Source organism: Macaca fascicularis, chromosome 9 (genome assembly GCF_037993035.2).
Source record: "Macaca fascicularis isolate 582-1 chromosome 9, T2T-MFA8v1.1".
Taxonomy (NCBI): Eukaryota; Metazoa; Chordata; class Mammalia; order Primates; family Cercopithecidae; genus Macaca; species Macaca fascicularis.
Window position 1 is genome coordinate 58,947,390 of NC_088383.1, and position 18,839 is coordinate 58,966,228.

Below are 18,839 nucleotides of genomic sequence, written 5' to 3' on the forward strand. Positions count from 1 at the left end.
AACAGCCGCCAGGGCTTCCTGTTGAAATACACAGCAACAGGCCGGGCGCGGTGGCTCACGCCTGTAATCCCAGCACTTTGGGAGGCCGAGACGGGTGGATCACGAGGTCAGGAGATCGAGACCATCCTGGCTAACACGGTGAAACACCGTCTCTACTAAAAAATACAAAAAACCTAGCCGGGGCCGGACGCGGTGGCTCAAGCCTGTAATCCCAGCACTTTGGGAGGCCGAGACGGGCGGATCACTAGGTCAGGAGATCGAGACCATCCTGGCTAACAGGGTGAAACCCCGTCTCTACTAAAAAATACAAAAAGCTAGCCGGGCGACGTGGCGGGCGCCTGTAGTCCCAGCTACTCGGGAGACTGAGGCAGGAGAATGGCGTAAACCCAAGAGGCGGAGCTTGCAATGAGCTGAGATCCGGCCACTGCACTCCAGCCCGGGGACAGAGCGAGACTCCGTCTCAAAAAAAAAAAAAAAAAAAAAAAACTAGCCGGGCGAGGTGGCGGCGCCTGTAGTCCCAGCTACTCAGGAGGCTGAGGCAGGAGAATGGCGTAAACCCAAGAGGCGGAGCTTGCAATGAGCTGAGATCCGGCCACTGCACTCCAGCCCGGGGACAGAGCGAGACTCCGTCTCAAAAAAAAAAAAAAAAAAAAAAACTAGCCGGGCGAGGTGGCGGGTGCCTGTAGTCCCAGCTACGCGGGAGGCTGAGGCAGGAGAATGGCGTGAACCTGGCAGGAGGAGCTTGCAGTGAGCTGAGATCCGGCCACTGCACTCCAGCGTGGGAGACAGAGCAAGACTCCGTCTCAAAAAAAAAAAAAAAAAGAAAGAAAGAAAAAGAAATATACAGCAACAAAGGAAGAAAAGAAGCAAAACAGAAATAGTGCTTACCAGCACCTTAGAACGATGCTACTCAGGATGAGTCCAACACTGAATGTATATGCACTGTGAGGAGAATGTTCACAGAAGCCTGTTGTGTGCACATTTATTCACATATTTGTTAAATCGTTTAGCACAGTAATCTGAGTGCATAGTGTATCATCTCATTCCGTTTGAGTTTCTTGAGTGTTTTATTTAAATATCTGCAGAGTTGCTGCCCCTTTCTTGAACTATGAGTACTGCAATCTTTTTAATTCTCAATATGAGTAGAACTATTTGAGCTTCAAATCTAAGGGGAACTCAACAGGTCTGTTTGGCATATGCAATGAACATCAAGAAACTATCATGCTGTGAAAGCATAATTATTTTTCTTCTCTCTTTTTGAAAGATCTTTCCTTTTGATGCCAGTTTTCTTCCTTGTTTACACAAGTTCAATAATTCTAAAGGAAAAGGCAATATGATTGGCAATGATTGGCCTATACATAACAACTTTGACATTGATGAAGTTCAGCTTGATCCAAGAGCTCTGTCTGATGCCACTGATGAAGAAGTACAGGTCGACCCCTGAAAATATTTGGATGGAGATCAGGAAAAGTATCTGGAGGATCCTGCTTTTGTACCAATTACTCTACTGAGCCTTGTTGGCAGTACCCAGATGATCATGAAAACAAATATTGTGATCTGGAGTGTAGCCATACTTGTAACTACAAAACGAGGTCATCATCATATTTAGATAACTTAGTTTGGAGACACAGAGTGAACCATTACTGTGAACCCAACCTTATTATACATCTTTCCAATTGGAAAGAACAAGCAAAGAAAAATCTGATAAGGCAAATCAAAACGTGAAAGGAATGGATTGGTTAAAGCCCAGATAGCACTAGAGGAAGCATTGCAGCAAGTGGCTGGAAAAGACAGAGAAAAGAATCAGGGATTTGATTTTGATTCCTTTATTGCAGGAACTATTCAACTTAGTTCCCAACATGAGCCTACTGATGTTGTTGATAAATTAAATGACTTGAATAGCTCAGTGTCCCAACTAGAATTGAAAAGTTTGATATCAAAGTCAGTAAGCCAAGAAAAACAGGAAAAAGGAATGGCAAATCTGGCTCAATTAGAAACCTTGTACCAGTCTTCTTGGGACAGCCAGTTTGTGAGTGGTGGGGAGGACTGTTATCTCATCAATTAGTTGTGTGAGGTAAGGAAGGATGAACAAGTTGAGAAGGAAAACACTTACACTCGTTACTTGGACAAGTTCTTTAGCAGGAAGGAAGATACTGAAATGCTAGAAACTGAGCCAGTAGAGAATGGAGAGCTTGGGGAGAGAGGAAATGAGGAAGGATTTCTGAACAACAGTGGGAAGTTCCTCTTTAACAAGCAGCTGGAGTCCATAGACATCCCACAGTTTCGCAGTCCAGTTAGGTCACCACTTAAGTCAATACAGGCCACATTAACACCTTCTGCTATGAAATATTCCCCTCAAATTCCTCATAAAACATACAGCAGCATTCTGAAACATCTGAACCAAAACACTCAGCAGACATTTATCTTTGTGTTCTTCATGAAATGTGTTTTGTCTTTTTTTATTACTATGTTTAAATCATTTTTTACTTGAATCAGATGGTGTCATTTAGTAAGGATTTTATTAGTTCTCGGTTTTTAAAATCCAGACTCTCTTTTTCTACATGTGAGATAGTTTTTATTTTAACTGGCATGTCATTTGCACACAAAAATAAAGACTAGAGCAAAATAATGCAACGCAGGAGGAGAAAAGAAATGAACTAAGACAAGTAAAGAACATTCTCTCATAGAACAGTGATCTGTTTTACAGGAAACAAACCTTGCCTTGAAATTTACACAGTGAGACTGTACATAATTGCATGAAAATAGCTATTTTTTTCTAAGACATTTTTCATTCATGAGTATTTTCAAGTTTTTCATAGTGTACACATTTCTTAAAACACATAATACCAGCAGCAACTGAAAATGAATGCCAAATTTGGTACACATGTGTTATCTACCTCAAGGTAACAAGAGTATGTGGCAAAACATATACCACCATAGTGCTTCACAATATGCACTTCTATTTAGCCAGGGTTTATTGTAGTAAACTATTCTTAATAAGACTCATTCACTGTTTATAAATGTTCTGGTGTGCATTCTTTATAGTGAAGTGTTAATACATCGCATCTTACTTATTTTAGTAAATCAGTATATTTTCTGTATTTAATTATAAAAATTAACTTAGTTTTTAAAATTTATTTGCAAATACACTTTTTCCATTTGGCACTATGGTCTGTTGCCTTCCTAGCTGAATCTATAATGTAAGCTTATCTTAAGACTGTCCACGTACTTAATTTAAGTGTTCATTTTAAGTAACATGCTCACTGTGTATAGGAATTTGTATTTTGGAGGTACTTGATCTATCTACAAAGAAAAATTAATTAGGAATTACTTTATTATAAAATGCTCCTAGAAGTCTTAATTGTGTTTATTAAAAAAAAAAAAAAGAATGTTAGACTTGTGTGCATGAAAGTAATTAAGGTACATCATTATTGTAGTTTAAAAGTTGCACATGAGGCCGGGCGCGGTGGCTCAAGCCTGTAATCCCAGCACTTTGGGAGGCCGAGACGGGCGGATCACGAGGTCAGGAGATCGAGACCATCCTGGCTAACACGGTGAAACCCCGTCTCTACTAAAAAATACAAAAAACTAGCCGGGGGCGGTGGCGGGCGCCTGTAGTCCCAACTACTCGGGAGGCTGAGGCAGGAGAATGGCGTGAACCCGGGAGGCGGAGCTTGCAGTGAGCTGAGATCCGGCCACTGCACTCCAGCCTGGGCGGCAGAGCGAGACTCCGTCTCAAAAAAAAAAAAAAAAAAAAAAAAGTTGCACATGATAAGACATTTTGTTTTCACTGTATGTTTTTACTGAATGATCTATTCCCCCATGCCAAGGCAAGCATGAATAAAATTAGGTTAAACGAACAAACAAAAAAATTATCTCAGGAGCATTTTTCCATCATATGATAAACTCGCAGGTAATTACAATATTGAGCAGGTCACTCAGTCCTGATCTGCCAGATTTAGCTTCATTCATGAACCCCAAATTCCAGTGAGTCTACAAATATGAATGCAAATGCCACCTGGTTTCTTTTCCTTTTGCACTATAATAAAAATTAAGAAAGCTGGCTCTGACACTTATTAATCCTATTCTTTTCTGAAAAATCTTTAGGCAATGATAAACACGGTGACTTAGAAATCCCAGCAGGATAATTACTTCCAGTGGAAGCAGGGAGGAAGTACGGGCTGAGGTTAGTTAATAAGATTGGGAGAGCCTCCTATATTATATGAAGTGTGTGGGCTAGAGATGACGGCCTTAGGGAATAATCAATGCCATTGTTGGTTGGGTTCAGATTGATTTCATAAGGAAGTACTCAGCTATTGAAACATCGGCAGATCAAGACATCACTTCATTATTTAAACTCCACCGAGAGAGTTTGCAACATGTTCTCAGTGGTTGACCTAGGAGGGGAAAGGAGATATTTGCCCTTATTTACACCATGAATCACAGCTAGAAAGAGGATCTCTCTTGATCACTCAGGAAGCTCCAGGAAACAGGCCTTAATGTTTTGAGCTCAGAGAATCAGTAGCAGAGTGTTCAACGTCTTCTAGAAACTGGACTTCATCATTGCCTATGTCTTTGCTATTCAGGCTTTGATCCACAAACCAGAAGCATCAGCATCATCTAGGAGTTTGTTAGCAATGCAGAATCCTAGGCCCCACCCAAGACCCACTGAATCAGAATCCATATTTAAACAATATTCCCAAGTGACGTGCACATTAAATTTTATAGGCACTGCTCTGTGTAATATCAAGAATGCTTCAGCCCTTTAGAGAAAAGTATGCTCTAGGTAAGGCTGTCAACAAAACAGATGCATAAAGAGGACCAACTATGTGGCTTAATTTTCAGTGAGTTCATCTTTAAATATGTTAAATAAAAACTCCATCTTTACTTAAACAGTTGAACAAGCAGAAAACAAATAGCCCCATTAAAATGGGGCAAAAGGCATGGACAGGTACTTCTCAAAAAAAGACATACAAGCAGCCAAAAAACATGAAAAATTGCTCATCACCACTAATTATCAGAGAAATACAAATCAAAACCACAATGAGATACCATCTCACACAGTCAGAATGACCATTATTAAAAAGTCAAAAAACAATAGATGTTAGGCCGGGCGCGGTGGCTCAAGCCTGTAATCCCAGCACTTTGGGAGGCCGAGGCGGGTGGATCACGAGGTCAGGAGATCGAGACTATCCTGGCTAACATGGTGAAACCCCGTCTCTACTAAAAATACAAAAAAAACTAGCCGGGCGTGGTGGCGGGCGCCTGTAGTCTCAGCTACTTGGGAGGCTGAGGCGGGAGAATGGCGTGAACCTGGGAGGCGGAGTTTGCAGTGAGCCGAGATCACGCCACTGCACTCCAGCCTGGGAGACACAGCGAGACTCCGTCTCAAAAAAAAAAAAAAAAAAAAAAAAAAACAATAGATGTTGGCAAGACTGCAGAGAAAAGGGAACGCTTACACACCACTTATGGGGATGTAAATTAGTTCCATCACTATGAAGAGCAGTTTGGGATTTCTCAAGGAACTTAGAACTGCCATTCAGCCCAGCAATCCCATTAGTGGGTATATGTTCAAAAGAAAACAAATTGTCCTACCAAAAGACACATGCACATGCAGGTTCATTACAGTACCATTCACAATAGCAAAGTCATGGAATCAACCTGGGTGCCCATCAACAGTGGATTTGATAAAGAAAATGTGGTACATATACATCACAGAATCCTACACAGCCAAAAAAGAAAAAAATAATAAAATCATGTCCTTTGCTGCAACATGGTTGCAGATGGAGGCCATTATCCTAAATGAATTAAAGCAGGAATAGAAAAACCAGATACCGCATATACTCACTTATAAGTGGGAGCTAAACATCAGGTACACATGGATATAAAGACGGCAACCATAGACACTGGGGATTACTGGGGGAAGGCCAAGATTGAAAAACTAACATGGTCAGTCAGTTTTCTGAGGTCAATCAGTTTTGTGAGGTAAGGAAGGATGAACAAGTTGAGAAGGAAAACACTTACAGTCGTTACTTGGACAAGTTCTTCAGCAGGAAAGAAGATACTGAAATGCTAGAAACTGAGCCAGTTTCAGTATAGCATTTCTAGCCATACTGAAATGCTAGAATGGAGAGATTGGGGAGAGAGGAAATGAGGAAGTCAGCACCTGGTCAGTACCTGGATGATGGGACCATTTGTATCCCAAACCTCAGCGTCACAAAATATACCCACAAAACAAACCTGCACATGTACCCTCTGAATCTAAAATAAAAGTTGAAAAAGAAAAACAACTAAAAAAAAAAAAAGACTCCATGTTGTCCGGGTGTGGTGATGTACCTCTATTCTCAGCTATTTGGGAGGCTGAAGCAAAAGAATCTCTTCAGCCCAGGGGTTCATGCTCAGCATGGATAACATAACGATAGCTCATTTCTAAAAAAAATCAAAAAACAAGAACTCCATCTTGACTATCTGTATGTTCAAGAGTTCCAATATTTGGAAACATTTTTCCTTTTTCCACTTCCTCGGAGGCAGTGATTTCTCTTCCAAGTGCCACTAGGGAGTGTTTCCTACTATGACTTTTATGGAAGACCACAGAAATATGAAACGGGAAGGCCTTGCTTGTGTGTGATTCACAAACAGACATTTCTTTTTAGGAAGGCTTGCATTGCATTAATATATACACTTTAAAATAGCGTATTTTTAAAGTTTTTATTATTGTTAATAATTTATGTCTGGCTCTATTCTTCTCTTTCGTTTCTCATCCTTCCATGGTCATATCACGGACCAGACCCTGACTCAGAGAAAGGGCCCGGCTGAGGTTACAGTTGCGCAATCCCTTATTTTAAGACAGGGCCAAAGAAATAAATCTCTGGGAGGTTGGCTAATTGTTGTCTTAATTCCTAAAGCTAGAGATTTTAGCATAATTACTAAAGGAAATGAGATCTGGCTGCATCACGGAAGAAAGGTTAATGCTCTTGTCCCACCAAGTGTGGAACGGTGGGCAGCCAGAAAACATCTGAACTTTCAGGACCAAAGGCAGCGCCTGGACCTCCGCTCTGTTGCCATCTGGTGACCTGGCAGCTTCTGCCACTGCAGGCACAATTCCCAGCTCTGGATTTACAGCATCTCAGGGAGCCACAGAATCTCAAATGTCTCTAGCCTTCAGAATTAATTCATCAAAAAAAAAAACAAACAAAAAAAACCTAATGTGTAGCACTTTACAGTCAGGGGAGTAGAATGTTATAAAAGCCAAATAAATGATCTTATGCTACTGAGCCCAAAGTATTGAAAGTGACAAGATGGTATTTAACCATGGTGGCTCAACCAAGACCAACATGGCAGTACTCTTTTTTGCCAAGCCTTCCACCTTCCTATACATCTTTGCCAGCATCTCTTTCCTCCTCCTCTGCCCAGAGCTATGGGTTCTGAGGGGGTCAATTACTGGGTGACCTGGTAAAGACTCTGCGGCATCTCAGGGCATCAGATTATAGGAGTATTAATACAGCCAGTTGTAACTACGTATCAGAAACCTCAAAATGTCCACTGTGGAATGCTCTGTTGGCAAATCTATCCCAAAGAAGCAAGTTTAAAAATAGCAAAGTTACACACATAGAGGTTTCTTGCAGCATTATTTAGAATAGCTCTAAGTTAGAAACAACCTAAAAGTCTAAGTGTAGGGAAATGACTAAATAAATTAATATATGGCTATATGATGGCTTAATTTCTAATCTTTAAGAAATGTGTTCATGAAGAGTGCTATGTTGAAAAATGCTGCTGATAGGTGGTTCCAAGATGGCCGAATAGGAACAGCTCCAGTCTACAGCTCCCAGCATGAGTGACACAGAAGATGGGTGATTTCTGCATTTCCAACTGAGGTACTGGGTTCATCTCACTGGGGCTTGTCACACAGTGGGTGCAGGACAATGGGTGCAGCCCACTGAGTGTGAGCCAAAGCAGGGTGAGGCATTGCCTCACCCAGGAAGCACAAGGGGTCGGGGAATTCCCTTTCCTAGCCAAGGGAAACCGTGACACACAGCACCTGGAAAATCGGGTCACTCCCACCCTAATACTGCGCTTTTCCAATAGTCTTAGCAAACAGCACACCAGGAGATTGTATCCCGTGCCTGGCTTGGAGGATCCCATGCCCACGGAGCCTAGCTCATTGCTAATACAGCAGTCTGAGATCAAACTGCAAAGCGGTAGCAAGGCTGGAGGAGGGGTGCCTATCATTGCTGAGGCTTGAGTAGGTAAACAAAGCTGCCAGGAAGCTCGAACTGGGTGGAGACCACCGCAGCTCAAGGAGGCCTGCCTGCCTCTATAGACTCCACTTCTGGGGGCAGGGCATAGCTGAACAAAAGACAGCAGAAACCTCTGCAGACTTAAATGTCCCTGTCTGACAGCTTTGAAGAGAATAGTGGTTCTCCCAGCATGGAGTTTGAGATCTGAGAACAGACAGACTGCCTCCTCAAGTGGGTCCCTGACCCCCGAGTAGCCTAACTGGGAGGCACCCCCTAGTAAGGGCAGACTGACACCTCACATGGCCGGGTACCCCTCTGAGACAAAACTTCCAGAGGAAAGATCAGGCAGCAACATTTGCTCTGCAGCCTCCGCTGCTGATACTCAGGCAAACAGCGTCTGGAGTGGACCTCCAGTGAATTCCAAGAGACCTGCAGCTGAGGGTCCTGAATGTTAGAAGGAAAACTAACAAACAGAAAGGATATCCACACCAAAACCCCATCTGTACATCACCATCATCAAAAGCCAAAGGCAGATAAAACCACAAAGATGGGGAAACAACAGAGCAGAAAAGCTGAAAATTCTAAAAATCAGAGTGCTTCTCCCCTTCCAAAGGAATGCAACTCCTCACCAGCAATAGAACAAAGCTGGAGAATGACTTGACGAGTTGAGAGAAGGCTTCAGACGATCAAACTTCTCTGAGCTAAAGAAGGAAGTTTGAACCCATCACAAAGGAGCTAAAAACCTTGAAAAAAGATTAGACAAATGGCTAACTAGAATAACCAGTGTAGAGAAGTCCTTAAATGACCTGATGGAGCTGAAAACCATGGCACAAGAACTATGTGACAAATGCACAAGCTTCAGTAGCCGATTTGATCAACTGAAAGAAAGGGTATCAATGATTGAAGATCAAATGAATGAAATGAAGTGAGAAGAGAAGCTTAGAGAAACAAGAGTAAAAAGAAATGAACAAAGCCTCCAAGAATATGGGACTATATGAAAAGACCAAATCTATGTTTGATTGGTGTACCTGAAAGTGATGGGGAAAATGGAACCAAGTTGGAAAACACTCTGCAGGATATTATCCAGGAAAACTTCCCCAATCTAGCAAGGCATGCCAACATTCAAATTCAGGAAATACAGAGAATGCCACAAAGATACTCCTCGAGAAGAACAACTCCAAGACACATAATTGTCAGATTCACCAAAGTTGAAATGAAGGAAAAAATGTTAAGGGCAGTCAGACAGAAAGGTTGAGTTACCCACAAAGGGAAGCCCATCAGACTAACAGTGGATCTCTCAGCAGAAACTCTCGAAGTCAGAAGAGAGTGGGGGCCAACATTCAACATTCTTAAAGAAAAGAATTTTCAACCCAGAAATTCATGTCCAGCCAAACTAAGCTTCATAAGTGAAGGAGAAATAAAATCCTTTACAAACAAGCAAATGCTGAGAGATTTTGTCACCACCAGGTCTGCCTTACAAGAGCTCCTGAAGGAAGCACTAAACATGGAAAGGAACAACCGGTATAAGCCACTGCAAAAACATGCCAAATTGTAAAGACCATTTACAATTTACATTTCTAGGAAGAAACTGCATCAACTAACGAGCAAAATAACCGGCGAACATCATAATGACAGGATCAAATTCACACATAATAATATTAACCTTACATGTAAATGGGCTAAATGCTCCAATTAAAAGACATAGACTGGCAAATTGGATAAAGAGTTAAGACCCATTAGTGTGCTGTATTCAGGAGACCCATCTCACGTGCAGAGACACACATACACTCAAAATAAAGGGATGGAGGAAGATCTGTCAAGCAAATGGAAAACAAAAAAAGGCAGGGGTTGCAGTCCTAGTCTATGATAAAACAGACTTTAAAGAAAGCCATTACATAATGGTAAAGGGATCAATTCGACAAGAAGAGCTAACTATCCTAAATATATATGCACCCAATACAGGAGTATCCAGATTCATAAAACAAGTCCTTAGAGACCTACAAAGAGACTTAGACTCCCACTCAATAATAATGGGAGACTTTAACACCCCACTGTCAACCTTAGACAGATCATCAAGACAGAAAATTAACAAGGATATCCAGGAATTTAACTCAGCTCTGCACCAAGCAGACCTAATAAACATCTACAGAACTCTCCACCCCAAATCAACAGAATATACATTCTTCTCAGCACCACATTGCACTTATTCCAAAATTGACCACATAGTTGGAAGTAAAGCACTCCTCAGCAAATGTAAAAGAACAGAAATTATAACGAACTGTCTCCTGGACCACAGTGCAAACAAACTAGAACTCAGGATTAAGAAACTCACTCAAAACTGCTCAACTACATGGAAACTGGACAACCTGCTCCTGAATGACTACTGGGAACATAACGAAATGAAGGCAGAAATAAAGATGTTCTTTGAAACCAATGAGAACAAAGACACAACGTACCAGAATCTCTGGGACACATTTAAAGCAGTGTGTAGAGAGAAATTTATAGCACTAAATGGCCACAAGAGAAAGCATGAAAGATCTAAAATTGACACCCTAACATCACAATTAAAAGAACTAGAGAAGCAAGAGCAAACACATTCAAAAGCTAGCAGAAGGCAGGAAATAACTAAGATCAGAGCAGAACTGAAGGAGATAGAGACACAGAAAACCCTTCAAAAACTCAATGAATCCAGGAACTACTTTTTTGAAAAGATCATCAAAATTGATAGACCACTAGCAAGACTAATAAAGAAGAAAAGAGAGAAGAATCAAATAGACGCAATAAAAAATGATAAAGGGGATACCACCATCAATCCCACAGAAATACAAACTACCATCAGAGAATACTATAAACATCACTATGCAAATAAACTAGAAAACCTAGAAGAAATGGATAAATTCCTGGACACATTCACCCTCTCAAGACTAAAGCAGGAAGAAGTTGAATCCCTGAATAGACCAATAACAGGCACTGAAATTGAGGCAATAATTAATAGCCTACCAACCAAAAAAAGTCCAGGACCAGACGGATTCACAGCTGAATTCTTTCAGAGGTACAAGGAGGAGCTGGTACCATTCCTTCTGAAACTATTCCAATCAATAGAAAAAGAGGGAATCCTCCCTAACGGCTTTTATGAGGCCAACATCATCCTGATACCAAAGCCTGGCAGAGACACAACAAAAAAACAGAATTTTAGACCAATATCACAAGGAACATTGATGCAAAAATCCTCAATAACATACTGGCAAACCGAATCCAGCAGCACATCAAAAAGCTTATCCACCATGATCAAGCAGGCTTCATCCCTGGGATGCAAGGCTGGTTCAACATGATAAAGGGGATACCACCATCAATCCCACAGAAATACAAACTACCATCAGAGAATACTATAAACATCACTATGCAAATAAACTAGAAAACCTAGAAGAAATGGATAAATTCCTTGAACCCCTTTATCCCCCCGGTTCAACACAAATCAATAAACATAATCCAGCATATAAACAGAACCAAAGACAAAAACCAAATGATTATCTCAATAGATGCAGAAAAGGCCTTTGACAAAATTCAACAGCCTTCATGCTAAAAACTCTCAATAAATTCGGTATTGATGGAACGTATCTCAAAATAATAAGAGCTATTTATGACAAACCCACAGCCAATGTCATACTGAATGGGCGAAAATTGGAAGCATTCCCTTTGAAAACTGGCACAAGACAGGGATGCCCTCTCTCACCACTCCTATTCAACATAGTGTTGGAAGTTCTGGCCAGGGCAATCAGGCAGGAGAAAGAAATAAAGGGTATTCAATTAGGAAAAGAGGAAGTCAAATTGTCCCTGTTTGCAGATGACATGATTGTAAATTTAGAAAACCCCATCGTCTCAGCCCAAAATCTCCTTAAGCTGATAAGCAACTTCAGCAAAGTCTCAGGATACAAAATCAATGTGTAAAAATCACAAGCATTCCTATACACCAAGAACAGACAAACAGAGAGCCAAATCATGAGTGAACTCCCATTCACAATTGCTTCAAAGAGAAAAAAATACCTAGGAATCCAACTTACAAGGGATGTGAAGGACCTCTTCAAGGAGAACTAGAAACCACTGTTCAGTGAAATAAAAGAGGACACAAACAAATGGAAGAGCATTCCATGCTCATGGATAGGAAGAATCAATATTGTGAAAATGGCCATACTTTCCAAGATAATTTATAGATTCAATGCCATCCCCCTCAAGCTACCAATGACATTCTTAACAGAATTGGAAAAAACTACTTTAAAGTTCATATGGAACCAAAAAAGAGCCCACATTGCCAAGACAATCCTAAGCCAAAAGAACAAAGCTGGAGGCATCAAGCTACCTGACTTCAAACTATACTACAAGGCTACAGTAAACAAAACAGCTTGGTACTGGTACCAAAACAGAGATATAGATGAATGGAACAGAAGAGAGCCCTCAAAAATACCACCACACCTCTACAACCATCTGATCTTTGACAAACCTGACAAAAACAAGAAATGGGGAAAGGATTCCCTATTTAATAAATGGTGCTTGGAAAACTGGCTAACTGTGTATAGAAAGCTGAAACTAGATCCCTTCCTTACACCTTATACAAAAATTAATTCAAGATGGATTAAAAACTTAAATGTTAGAAACCCTAGAAGAAAACCTAGGCAATACCATTCAGGACATAGGCATGGGCAAGGACTTCATGTCTAAAACACCAAAAGCAACGGCAACAAAAGCCAAAATTGACCAATGGAATCTAATTAAACTAAAGAGTTTCTGCACAGCAAAGGAAACTACCATCAGAGTGAACAAGCAACCTACAGAATGGGAGAAAAATTTTGCAATCTACTTATGTGACAAAGGGCTAATATTCAGAATCTACAAAGAACTCACACAAATTTACAAGTAAAAAACAAACAACCCCATCAAAAAGTAGGTGAAGGATATGAACAGACACTTCTCAAAAGAAGACATTTATGTAGCCAACAGACACATGAAAAAATGCTCATCATCACTGGCCATCAGAGAAATGCAAATGAAAACCACATGAGATACCATCTCACGCCAGTTAGAATGGTGATCATTAAAAAGTCAGGAAACAGCAGGTGCTGGAGAGGATGTAGAGAAATAGGAACACTTTTACACTGTTGGTGGGACTGTAAACTAGTTCAACCATTGTGGAAGACAGTGTGGCAATTCCTCAAAGGTCTAGAACTAGAAATACCATTTGACCCAGTCATCCCATTACTGGGTATATACCCAAAGGATAATAAATTATGCTGCTATAAAGACACATGCACACATATGCTTATTGAGGCACTATTCACAATAGCAAAGACATGGAACCAACCCAAATGTCCATTGATGGCAATGATAGACTGGATTAAGAAAATGTGGCACATATACACCATGGAATACTATGCAGCCATAAAAAAGGATGGGTTTGTGTCCTTTGTAGGGACATGGATGAAGCTGGAAACCATCATTCTCAGCAAATTATCGCAAGGCCAAAAAACCAAATACCGCATGTTCTCACTCATAGGTGGGAATTGAACAATGAGAACACTTGGACATAGGAAGGGGAACATCACACACAGCGGCCTGTCGTGGGGTGGGGAGAAGGGGAAGGGATAGCATTAGGAGATATACCTAATGTAAATGACGAGTTAATGGGTGCAGCACACCAACATGGCACTTGTATACATATGTAACAAACCTGTACCTTGTGCACATGTACCCTAGAACTTAAAATATAATAATAAAAAAAAGAAAAACGCTTCTGATAGAATGCTATTATAGTCAACAAGCACTTATAAAGCACTTACTGTGTGCTAGCTATTATATTAAGTGCTTTAAAATTTTGAATTTAACTTATTTAATTCTCGCAACAAGTCTATGAGGAAAATATTGTTACTATTATTCCCTTTTCGAGGAAATTAAAACATGGAGAGATTAGAACAGCTCAAGGTCTAATGCCATAAGGGGTAGAAAAAATTCAAACTTGTTTGTACAATAGAAACTCACCTACATATATATACATAGAAGGATAAATTTTTAAAGTCCTCCTTTTTAAAAACTTTTTTTCTTGAGCTGTAACTTATATGTTAGGTTGGTGCAAAAGTAATTGCTGTTTTTGTCATTACATACAGTCAAGTACATAAGTCTTAGGTGCACGGCTTAATTTTTACATGGTATACACCCACGTAACTGTGATCCAGATAAGCACAAAGATAGCTTCCAGCATCCCAGAAGGCTCCCAGAGACTGCCTCCCAATCAATGCTTCCTAGAGGCAGCCACCATTCTGATCTCTATCACCATAGATTAACTTAGGCTGGTTTTGAACTTTATATAAACGAAATAGTGCAGTATAAATCTCTTGTATCTGATTTCTTTTAATCAACATTATGCCTGTAAGATTCATCCTTATTGGATGTCTCAGTAGTCCTTTTCATTGCTGTGTAGTATTCCGTTGTATGAATATACAGCAATTCATTCACCCATTCTCCCTGTTGGACTTTAGAATTTTTTCTACTGTAAATAATGGTCCTATGAATATTCTAGTATGTGTCTTTTAGTGGACCTAAGCCCTCATTTCTATTAGATACATTTCCTAAAGTAGAATTGCTGAGTCTCGGGGTATGGTAGATACTGCCAAATGGTTTTTCCATTTGGTATGGCGGTATCATAGGAGACAAGCCATGACACAAGAAGTGATCGAGGACTTAACACTAAACCCCAGAACCATTGCTGAGTCACCCTGGATCTCAAGCTTGTAAATTGTGGGGTGAATCAATCTTATGTGAAGTATTTGGTGTGCCTGGGGCATGATATAAAGGTGTCCAAAAGTCTTCTAAAGAATTATTTTTAGGCCAGGCACGGTGGCTCATGCCTGTAATTCCAGCACTTTGGGAGGCCAAGGCAGGTGGATCACCTGAGGACATGAGTTTAAGATTAGCCTGGCCAACACGGTGAAACCTCATCTCCACTAAAAATACAAAAATTAACCAGGTATGGTGGCAGGCGCCTGTAATCCCAGCTACTCGGGAGGCTGAGGCAGGAGAATTGCTTGAACCCAGGAGACGGAGTTTGCAGTGAGCTGAGATCACACCAGTGCGCTCCAGCCTGGGCGACAGAGCAAGACTCTCTCAAAAACAAGAAAACAAACTATTTTTAGTCATTAAGGTCTGATCGCTTCTGCTATGCATGGGTGGCAGATACATGGTGGCTTTTCCTTTGATGAATTATGTTTTCTTTGCCATTTCTGAGAACATTATAGCTTAGCTGTGTCTGAACACTGACATCAAATTACAAGACGCATGAGTCATCATGGACGAGACCCAAGGGAAAAAAGCAGGGCCTAATAAACTAGCCTCTGGGTCACAGCCTAACAGCATCCTTCTCCAAAGGGATGAGCTAAGCCTGCAGCCAGCGACTGTCAGTGACTATTAAGGAGATCTGGATGCAAAATGTGAGTGTCACCTGAATCAGGATTAGCGGATGCATGAGACTCCCCTTTTCCTAGCAAGTAGATTCTTACCTTACTGACTTCTACTATGTGCTAGGGATATGATCCCTGCCCTCAGGAGTCTCACAGTCCACACAGGGGAAACAGATAAGTAAACAGGAAATTATGACCCGGCATGACAGGTCATGTCTTACAGAAACTGCATGGCCCAGGGCCTAAGAAGGGCGGATTTTAAAGTCTTGAAGAATTAAAGATGTCACAATGTGAGTGAAAAACAAGAGCAATAGAATATTTGAGCAAACAGCAATGCACCTGAAATTTTTAAAAAGTTAGCTTTCAGAGGCCAAAAGAGGCCTTGTGAAATTTTTTAAAAGTTAGCTTTCAGAGGCCAAAAGAGGCCTTGGAGTCTCCGAGACACAGGAAATATATTACAGGGAGACTAGTTCTAACCATCAGGTTCAAGAGCAAGGGGTTGCACATGTAAGGAAGCAGTTGCCGGGGGTCCTGGTTTCTGATCCTAGCTTGGATGTACTCTGTTTGTGGGGTCCTGGGAGGCCAGGCAGTTTCTCTGGGCTCAGTTTCCCTACCTGGGAATAGGTATAGACCAGAGGATCTCTGCAAGCTTCTTTCCAGATAGGACATGCTATGGCTGCTTAATATTTTTAAACAGGACAGAATGGCATCATCTCAAATGCTCACTGCAAGTCATCTCCACTGTATGCATTTTATCACTTCATGATATAATTTAATTTTGCTGGTGAACTCATTGTACATATCAAACTACATGCAAAAAAAAAAAAAAAAAAAAAAGGCAAGCCAGAGAGAACAGAAAAAAAGACAGTGGCTTGAGGACGTGATCTGCGGCGAAGAAATGAGACCCTTTTAACTCTTGAGTGCTCATGATGCAAAGTGAACCGGAGACCATCCAGGGATAGACGAATGGATGAGAGCCACTCCTCCTCCGCAAACTTCACCTTCCCTCCACCATCCTCAGAGTACCATGTCTAAAACTAGGATACTCATCAGTTAACTGGAATTGGATGGGAATGAAATCCAAGTCCCACCTCCATGGATTTCAGCCACACTCACTAAGCATGAGAACAGGCAGAACGCACACAGTGTGAGAAATGGGCATGTGAACAGGGGGTTGAAGTCAGGAAGGCACTGAGCAACAGAAGCTACCAGCTCTTTCGTCTTGAGAAAGCCTGGCTGTGCTTTGTATCTTGTCTGTAAATATCTGTTTACTTAATTAAAATACAAACAGTCTGGGTTTGCCTTAAAATAAAGTGAACACCAAAAAGGAGAGGCCTAGCCCAGTTCAGTGGCTCATGCCCGTAATCCCAGTGCTTCAGGAGGCTGAGGTGGGAGGATTGCTTCAGGCCAGGAGTTTGACACCAGCCTGGGCAACACAACAAGACCCCGTCTTCACAAAAATTTAAAAATGTAGCCGGGCACAGTGGTGTGCACTCGTAGTCCCAGCTACTTGGAAGCTTGAGGCAAGAGGATCTCTTGAGCCTGGAAGGTCGAGGCTACAGTGAGCTATGATTGCACCACTGCACTCCAGCCTGGGTGACAGACCAAGATCCTGTCTTAAAAAAAGAGAAAAAAGAAAGAGAAGAAAAGAAAACAAAGAAAGAAGGGAGGGAGGGAGAGAAGGAGGAACTGAAGGGGAGGGGAGGGGAAGGGAAGGGGATAGGAGGGGAGAAAAGGAGAGGAGAGGGGAGGGGAGAAGAAAGAAACCTGAGGGAAAGCTCATGCAAGCGTTGACAAAGGAGGTGTCCTCATTCAACACATTGACTTTTGCGGTTTGCTCTGTGCTCAGGGCTGGGAACTCAGGGATGAGACAGCCAGTTGGTGTCCTGCTAAAGCAGAATGATAAGACACACACACACAAATGAGAACAAAACCCTGTGCTGAGAAGGCTGCGTTATTCCACTGGAAGCATTGCATGGACCTGCAGCGGCGGCACCACCCAGAGGTTTGTTAGAAATGAATCTTAGGCTCCAGAACCAGAATCTGCATTGTAGCAGGAACTCCAGGGTTTTAGAAGCGTGGCTGCGTGGGGTAAGGGACCCTGGGGAGCTTGCAGTGGGAGGAGAAGGGCTGATTCTGTCTAAGAGGGTCATGGAAGATCTCCCCCAGGAAGTCACATTTGGGCTAGCTCTTCAAAGATGAGTAGGAACTTAATTTGAGAAGGGAGGGAGGAAATTCCAAGCAGAGGAAGGGGTAGGATGAGATGGTGACAGACTTCAGAGAGATGATGCTGAGCTGGAAACGGGTTAGAATCTGATTTTGAAGACACCTGTACTCATCTACCATATTAAGGAATTTATGTTCTGTTTGTCTCCTGAGGATGAGAATCAAGTAAGGAGGGAGAACATTCTCCAGGCACCATGCTGAGGTTTAATCAGTGCAGGGTGTTCAGTGCACATTAGAGAGGCTGATGACCTTGTTCACAGCGGAGATTTGCTCTCAGGGAAAATAGTGAGTAAGACTAGTGCCCTTCAGGTCTGTCCACAGAGGGTGGGAGGGTCCTGCATTTAAAGGGAAACAGAAAAAATGTTTCCATCTAAGGACTTTTTTTTTTTTTTTCCCCTGAAGGTGATAAAAGCAAGGAAATTATCAATTACGCTAAATGGTAGGAAGCCAAAACATGGTGCCAAAGGACTGCAAAGTAATTTTTCTTGGAGGCAAAGTAGCAACGGTTTAATCTTTCAAACAGCCTCATGGAAGGCCAAGGCAGAGAGAGAGAGCCTGCTTCATCTTAGCAGAAACCTGGTTGTAACTCAGGACTCAGAAGCCTGGTGTTGTCCAAGGATGGTCCACAGACACACCAGTCCCATGGCAGATGGAGTCCACACTGCCCAGGACCCTAGTTCTGGGAGCGATTGCTTTCCCCATGCAGGCCCTCCAGCTCCCAACTGGCCAGATCCTCTCAATGACCAGTCAGAGGAAGCCATGCGCTTTTAAAAATGCCAGAGGACATTTGTCATGCTCTGTTATTATCATGATTATTGATTGCTATAGTGGTCTTGTGTGTCTGGAATAATATAGCACATCCAATCTAGCACAGATAATTCAGACAGCTCCCGCGTTAGGAGATGTCTTGGCATGTGAAGGTGTTCTATTG

General features: G+C 41.7%; 1 pseudogene; it reads left to right on the forward strand.

The window, feature by feature from the left end:
- The first annotated feature begins 580 nt into the window (after positions 1-580).
- On the forward strand, positions 581-3,760 carry LOC102144862 (mitogen-activated protein kinase 6-like; annotated as a pseudogene).
- Positions 3,761-18,839: the final 15,079 nt, after the last annotated feature.